Raw genomic sequence first — 6261 nt, 5'->3', positions numbered from 1 at the left:
GTAGGTATACCTGCAAGGGTATATAAACTTCGGCTGGCCGAAGCTAACTTCCTTTCTTGTTTTCTTTAAAATTTTCCAAACGATCGGGATTTAAGGACAATTTCTCCCTATACTTTCTCGCGTTGACTCGGCTCTCGGAATCTAAAAGAAGTGCTTTCTCTTCGATGTCAAAATTTGTTGTGAAGGATAAACTTCCATTTAGCTCCTACGCCCAATTTTGTTCAAACTTTCCATATTGACGTGTTTTTGGGTCCTGATTACGGGAAAAATAGTCATAGTTGGCGCAAAAAACGGGATCTTGAAAAATAACGGTAAAAATCGTAAAATTTTCGGTTTTTTGCTGTTTTATTTCGGAAAATATAAGGAAAATTAAAAAATGTTTCAGAAAGAAAAGATAATTATAAAACGGATCTTTTGTGTCTTAATCATTTTCTTCGTAAACATAAAGGTTTTCGAAAAAAATTTAAAATAAGTATTTTAATTAGGTGGTGAACATTTAAAAATACTGCAATATCCCGCCATAAAATGGCGACAGATAGTTTTCGATTAGTCGATAACAGCATTTTACCTTCTACTCTAGTGATGGACCTATTTTGCCTTTTTATACGATGTATCGTGTTCATGCTCCTCGAAAAAAGGAAATGGAACGGATGACCCGAATGAAAGCTGGATAAGCTTTTAAAGAAAGTAGTAAGGTACTGGGCGAGGAAAGCGCCGCAGGGAAAAATTTTTTTAACCAAAAATCGATTTTGTTTTCTAAATGTTATATTTAACTACGAGAACTGAAATGCTCTTTCTAAAAAATGCAATGCCATTCTCGTGCTTAGGTAGTATCATCGCTAATACATCGAGAGACATCGATATAAATTTTGACACACCGATATAACATGAAGCTTTCGTGCGATATATCGGGCAAAATGACGCAAGTGTGCTCCAAGAGTTTTATATTTTTAAACATTGTAAAAAAATAATCTTATTTAGCGTTTTTAACGAAAACTATTAGTTTTACAGAAAAAATACTTATTTATTGAATAGCTTTTATTTCTCCTTTTTTGATTAAGGTAATATATTCAAAGAAATTTCAGAACAACTGTTTTTACCGTTATTTTCCATGATCCCGTTATTTTAGCCAACTTTGACTATTTTTCCTGTAATCAGGACCCAAAAACACGTCGATGGAAAGTTTGAACAAAATTGGGCGTAGGAACTAAACGGAAGTTCACCCATTTTTTATTTATAAAGCAGCTCGGATTTTAAGCCTGATATTTTTAAAAGAACGTTGATGTCCTTGAAGGCCCTTCTGGCAGTATTTCACGTATTGGTGTTGCCGTACCCGCCTGGCTTTGGCTGGCTTACCCTTATGCTTAGCTTTTCCCAAAATTGATTTATAATGTAACATTTTCTTAAATTAAATTTCAGTTTGTGTTCCTCGGACCGAACGTAATGTTTTTGAATTTTTAGTTTTTTAAAAGTCCGAATATAGGTATGCTTATGCCGAAAATAAGTGCAGATTTTATTGGCACAAAAAATCGGGTACATTAAATTCCTTGGAATTTCGGTGTATTTTTGTATTTTTAATAATTGTTTGAAATAGTTGCAGACTGGAAATCTCCTTTTTCAAATTATTGTACTCCGATAATATCAATTCTTACTTTCCCTCACGAACTGTAACTTTATCGGCCTGCAAAACTTGTCGGACTGAGCTGATTGTTGGACCAAATTAGAACAATGCAAAGAGGAATAAGAGTTGTTGCGAACAAATTTGAATCCTTTTTAGGCCCATTCAAAAAGTTTCCACTGGCATCATTGGCGAGTTCGCCGAAGAGAGCGGCAGAGCAAATGGCGTCTCTATGCATTATTACTCTATGGTTCAACGGATGGTAGATGGAGCTCTTTGGGAAGACCCCATTAGATTTTTTCCCATTTAGCGAAATGTGCAATCGAAATGCATTAAGCATAGGAGTAAGCGAAAAGCAAATAGGTATCTAAAGCCTTTAGCTGGGACTTTTTTCCACCGTGGTACTCAGTTGAGCTAAGGATATGGGAAGGAAATACCAAAAAAATACTATATTTAGCGGATGCATTTTGATAAACTCCTTTAGCCGCGGCTCAAAGAATAAAAAATTTAGGAGTTGTAGCAACAGCAAATTTAAAGCTTGCGACCCAGGTCGGCTCAACATTTTGTAATATTTCAAAATTGGCGCCAGTTAATTTGCTTGTTGTTTGTGAACCCAGCTGGTTTACAATAAGACCATGTTACATGCAATACGGATGAACTCTGAAAACTTTGGTCACACTACAAAAAAATAATATTTTTCGACTAGTGAAACTCTTAGGGCCGGTTTCTCGAGTGCCGGCTAACATTTCTCGAACAGATAAAGTCCCTGCTAAGGCATTTTGGCTTTCTCGAGCATAAATGTGAGAGCTAACTTTGACAGGGACTCGGAGTCCCTGTTAAGCGTTTTCGGCTCGATAGAATGACAGCTGATTTCCCAAAGCCAACTATGAAGAAGAAACGAAATCACAGTTGACTTTTCCTTTGAATTATACCCAAACAGCTGATGAAATAATCGAAGCATGCCATTTTTTGCACTTTACAGTGCGTTAACAGCACTCTGTAATTGTTTCTCGTTCAGATAAATTAAAGCAGTCGAGAAAGCGGATTTGCTTTTACGAACAGTTTATCTGGTCTTTAAGTTTTTCGAACAGATAGCTATCAGGGACTTTGACAGGGACTCGAGAAAGCGGCCCTTAGCCGAACTGAGTACTAGGCTTTAAGAGATTGAAGTATTGAAGTGGGAAGACCTCAAAATAGAGAAGCGTAAAGTTTGTTAGGAGGACAAAAAGAGACCCACAGGCAAACATTTTTTTAGCAAAAATCGCCGCGATTTTTTTAGCAAAGAATTGAAAGTTTTACGATTTTTACCGTTGTTTTTTAAGATCCCGTTATTTGCGCCAACTTTGACTATATATTCCGTAATTAGGACCCAAAAACACAACGATATCGAAAGTTTGAACAAAATTAGGGGTAGGAGCTAAACGGAAGTTCACCTCCATATTCTTTTTCTTCTCACGAGGTTTTTTTTTGCGCAGTTTATCCTGTTTTCAGCGCAGTTTAGAGTCCGTCTCCATAATTTTCTTATTGGAAATTTTCCAAAACGATCGAGATTTTTTCTCTTTCTTCTCTCGCGTTGGCCCGGTTTTTTTCTGCTTTTTCCATCTTAAAAATCTAAAAATTTATAAACAGTATCTAAAAGAAGGTATTTCTTTTCGATAGCAAAATTTATTGTAAATAATACAATATTTTTATATAAAGTATATGATATTAAAAAATTTTAAAAACAAACTTCAAAGAAGGAATCAAATCCATTAATATTAAAGAAGTTTACATTTTTCTTTATAGCATTTGACTTTAACTTTAATGTAGAATTGGTCGTTTAATCTTAAAACTTCCACAGAGGGCATAGCGATATGGGCGGTTCTTTTACAAACCAAACACCTTTTCTTGGGTCACATTTTTGATTTGCCTGAAACTTTTTTCACGTGTACTATTCGGAAAATTAGTAAACACGTGTATCAGGATTTGGCCGAAAAAAAATTTTTTTTTAGAATTTTTTTAGTTTGCCAAAAAACGTGAATTTTGAAAAAGTATTTTGTCCAAATCCGTTCGGATTGTAAAAGAACCGCCCATATGCAAAATATAGATACAAATGCTATTCTTAAACAAAAAAGAAATTTTCATTCTTGAATTAGGCTGTAAGGTTTTCCACTTCCTGAGCCTTTTTGAATTTTTCGTACGCGTTCGTCCATCTTGGACTACGAGATTTATACAATGAGCGTAACATGGCAGAGGCCGTTTTTCTAGTATCTTTACATGCTTTTAACATGCAGCTTGCATGATCTGTAACAATAGCACTGACTTTGTCCAATAGATTCCATTTGGTCAACACAAGAAGCGTGACCGCGCCGGATCAAACAAGAAATACCAAATAGGTTATAAAATTTTTCCCATTGCAAAAAATGTTTGAATAATTAAAAAGAATTCCACCGAATTTATGGTTTTTATTCAAATTATGTTAATAAGTTTCGATATTTCGACTGTTGATACATGCCAGAAGTCATGTATCATGTATCAAGAAAAGGTAGCGAATTATTTTTACACTACCTGATCACTGATGCAAAATTCTTTCATCATGATTATTAATCATGTGCGTTCAGCAGAACTATCGTGAGAAATCCATCAGTGAGCAGGTATCATGTTGTTCTGCTGAACGCGCCCATTTATATCTTTTAAATCTTTTAATGTATCGCAATTCAGATTTTTAGTCAAATGCACTTTAACCATGTCGTCAGTTTTCATTGTTAGATACTCATTGTCAATTATTTATGGATCATTGACAAAATCGGAAAAGCGTTCATACAGCTTGAACAACGATTGACAATTTTGATTATTAAAATCATTCGGATCTAAAAAACTTAACATTTTCAAAAAGTTATCTTGTAACGGCAATCTTTTTTTCAGTTGTACGAATAATGCGATTAAAAATATTTAAGATGTGTAAAGTAAACCTTATTTTCGTTAAATTTTTTACAACATTTGAAGCCTTTCATTTTGTATTCCGTTTTAAGATGCGTTTTTCTTATTTTATACTTTTTTTTTAGTTAAAACTAAATAAATTCTAAACTAAAAATTATACAGAAATTTCCAGTCTCTTTGTTTTTATTAATTGCTTTTTAGGTAATACATTAAGCTGATTATAGAGGAATTTTTCTTATCACCTGGATATTTTATCCCATATAAATAACATTGTATAAAATTCCACACCCAAAATGACTCTTTGGAGTATTTTATATTGAATACTTCGAAATTTTCAAAGGGGGTATCCAAAGCCCCTACAAAGGATTGGAACTTAAGTCGGTAATTGCCATAGAAAACAAAAAACTCTTGATTTTCGCCGTCTTCGTTTTCATTAACCACCACCATATAGGGTTGAACTGGAATGTTGTCTACCACAGACTTGCGCTTTTTTCGATCCTGCTCCAGCTGAAGATTGTTAATGGAGGTTATCTCTATTACGCTGCTGTTAATTGAATCCTGAATGGAAGGCACATTAACTTTGGTTCGGTGATCGTTCGATGGCTTATAGCTCCTGACAGTCGGCTTTAGAATGCAGTGTAGCAACTTAAAGTAAGCGCAATATTTGACATCTGAAAAGAAAATTTAAATTAATATGGTATTTGGTTTGTTCTTAAACAAATGAAGATGAAAATGGCTTACCTTCATCTCTAATCCAATAGAATTCAAGGGATAAAATTTGGTCAGTAGCAAATTCCACCCAGAACGGGTTGACCTAAAAATCTAGAAAAATCAAATTAATTCGGAAATAATTAGGCGAAGAGTGTGACAGAAAAAATTGAACAAAAAACGACCCCAAAGTGCCCCAAAAATCGATGTTTTTTTTTTTAATTTTTTCTTTTGCCATTTCTCTGCTATAAATGTTGTTAAAATGGTTTAAAAATGTGATGTTCATAATCTTATGGTATACCCGCAAATAACTGCACTTAAATTTCTTGGAGATTCAGCATCCTTAACCAAGTCCCCAATATTTTCAAATTTGGCTAACCTGATGTGACGCACGCCTCCCCATATGTTTGTATGTAATACATATGTTCTGCTGGCGCATGTATTTATGTACATATGTATGTCCTGCTGTCGCAATTTAAGTATGACCGCGCAAGGGGAAAATTAAAATACCACAGCCAACACATTTAAAACGACACTACCACACTCAACACGCTTAAAATGCGCGGTTAAAAAATCGATTAAATCGCAAATCTTTTCTTTTGCGCCTTTTTCTTAAGTAAACGTTAAATTTTAACGAAATTTTCCTTAAAATTGCTTTTGTTTTTTAAAATGCAAAAGCCCGATCAGCAAACTATTTATTAGTTTTCAAATGTTGAGTTATCGACAAACTTTGGATCTGTAAAAAACAAAAACAAACAATGATTTGCTCTGCTATGTACACACACACGCACAAAATAAATATATCCAAAAAATGCGTATTTTACACACACAGCCATTAGATACATATATGCGTGTGTACGTTTGTGTGTATGCATTGCAGATGACTGAGGAATTGAGATTCGATCAAATTCAAATTCAAGACAATACTGATATCCTTTTGCTAAAAGAATATTTCATTTACATTTCCACAACATACTTACATAAGACATTTTGCAACCGATTTTTGTGGCACCAAA

The 6261-nt window shown here is 34.2% G+C and overlaps 1 long non-coding RNA gene across 1 annotated transcript; it reads right to left on the bottom strand.

Annotated features, from left to right (window-relative positions):
• Window positions 1-4711: 4711 nt before the first annotated feature.
• LOC138912827 (uncharacterized) lies at window positions 4712-5646 on the bottom strand. Its single transcript, XR_011418383.1, has 3 exons — window positions 5625-5646; window positions 5279-5359; window positions 4712-5208 (listed from the first exon to the last, which is right to left on the bottom strand). It is a non-coding gene; the product is annotated as an uncharacterized lncRNA (long non-coding RNA).
• Between the last annotated feature and the right edge of the window lie 615 nt (window positions 5647-6261).

This window comes from Drosophila takahashii, chromosome 3L (assembly GCF_030179915.1).
Source record: "Drosophila takahashii strain IR98-3 E-12201 chromosome 3L, DtakHiC1v2, whole genome shotgun sequence".
Taxonomy (NCBI): Eukaryota; Metazoa; Arthropoda; class Insecta; order Diptera; family Drosophilidae; genus Drosophila; species Drosophila takahashii.
This window is presented reverse-complemented; position numbering and strand designations above follow the sequence as displayed.